We start from the raw sequence: 2,127 nt of genomic DNA on the forward strand, positions 1-2,127 counted from the left end.
GTGTGTGTGTGTGTGTGTGTGTACAAACAGATGCGCTGCCATCAGCACATATTAAGTGACAGTGTGTTTCTGATTGACTGGTTTCAGCACTTAGTAAAACAAACTAAAGCTAATGAGCCGACATGATCTGATCAGCTATTAACCTTCTGCTCCATCTGCTCAGCTTGTTAGTTTAAAGCAGATAACAGTCGTAGAAATCATTTTAATTTAGGTTTTTTACAAGATGTGTTCACATCATGCAGCATCTCCTATCCTCCATCACATCTGACGTTAACAGGCATGAAAACTGAAAATAAGTCCAAGCTGTCTTTACGTCAAAGAGCTGATATTTCTGATCAAATGTGAGGACTGAACATTTGTAAAAAGAAATCAGGATGTGCAGCAGAGCTCAGAGTGAAGTGAAACATGTCAGCAGATTTAAAAGTATTTCAAACTCAGTCGTATAACTGTGAAGAAGTTTAATTACACATTTAACCCCTGACAGAGCTTAATATCAGGAAAAAAGCAATTTCAATAGTAAGTCTCATTTTTTGTTCATGATAAAAAAATAAAAAAACTTTGCTAAAAAGTCCTGTAGTTATAAAACTGAAATTTTTGTTAATTACAAAGAAAATTTGAGATTTCTTTATTTTTAATGTGGACAAATGGTATAAAACTACCTTTCTATAGCATATTATAGCAGTTTGTTTTATTACTTAATAGCGGCCGAGTTCTTTATCAGCTGGAAAAACTGTAAAACTCATGAATATGAAGTTAAAACTCGTGCCCTCCATCACATTGTTCAAAGTCATTCAGTGAGGTGGCTTAGAGACTTTGGTGGGCCAATTCTGGCCCCCATGCCTTATGTTTGACAACCCTGAACTACGCAGACAGCATGAAACACAAAGACAAAAGCTTGACTGTCCTGATGTTCCAAATATTTTATTGTAGTTATGGGTCTGAGATGACTTCAGCTTTTCAGTGAGAAAGAGCCAGAGCCTCATCAAACCATCTGCATGCAAAGAGTGCTTAATGGGTGTCAGAGGTGTGCTGACAGAGCTCTTGTTCCAGCTTGTTAGTCACTTAAAGAAGAAGCTCAACTGACCGAGAAAGAGCGTTACCATGACGAGCTGTCCATGACGAAGGAGGACGCGTGTTTCAGACAACTTCTCAAAGTGTTTTTCATCTGCATCTACAAATGAACCAGAAACCAGAGCCGCTGTCACCCCACAACCAAACCATAAAAACATTTTCTGCACAAAGGATGGAAATTCACTCCATTAAATACTGAACACTACAGCTCAACTTTTATCATTTCTGCTCTTGATTTTCTTTTTCTAATTTTCTTTTAATTCATATTTTGCATTCATTAGAGATACAAGGAATCGGTGTCAAGAAGATGCATTATATTTATGATAAAGTGCAGTTTTAGCTGATATATGTCAGAAGATTATTGTAGACCTGTTTCATTATTTTCTATTGTAATGTTTTCTGTAGTAGATTGTGATAGATTAAACAAAAATAACAATGGCGTCATGTGTAAAATGTAAATCAAATAAGAATTTTTTGACTGTTTCTTATACATTTTTATCACTGAAACCAGGAAAAATATTAAAAATTTCCATCTCATCAGGTTTTCTTGCGAAACTCGTGTTTTTGTCAGGGTTCCTGGGTGGTTCACCCAGTGTTTTCAGTTTTGTTCATGTTCAGTTTATTTTGTCACTCGTTCTCATTTCCTGTTTTGCTGTTCCAGTTACTTCCATGTGTCTTTACTCAGATTAAGTTCAGCTGTTCACTCACCAGTTTCTAATTAAGATAAGATAAGATAAGATAAGATAAGATAACCTTTATTAGTCCCACACGTGGGAAATTTGTTTTGTCACAGCAGGAAGTGGACAGTGCAAAAGTTATGAGGCAAAAATTAGGATACAATAAGAATAAACACAGTACACAGCTGTACAGGATAGAATAAATAAAATACTACATACAGTGGAATGAAATAAAATAAATATACAATAAGATAAAAATAGAATACAAATACAAATGCTATATACAACTGAGTAAAAATACAACGATGACAGAAAGGATTATTGCACTTAGTATTATTGCATATGTATGGATGTGTGTGTTTGATCAGTTAAAGTCTTT

The sequence above is a fragment of the Pundamilia nyererei genome, unplaced genomic scaffold (assembly GCF_000239375.1).
Source record: "Pundamilia nyererei isolate P.nyererei 1_Seehausen unplaced genomic scaffold, PunNye1.0 scaffold00416, whole genome shotgun sequence".
NCBI lineage: Eukaryota > Metazoa > Chordata > Actinopteri > Cichliformes > Cichlidae > Pundamilia > Pundamilia nyererei.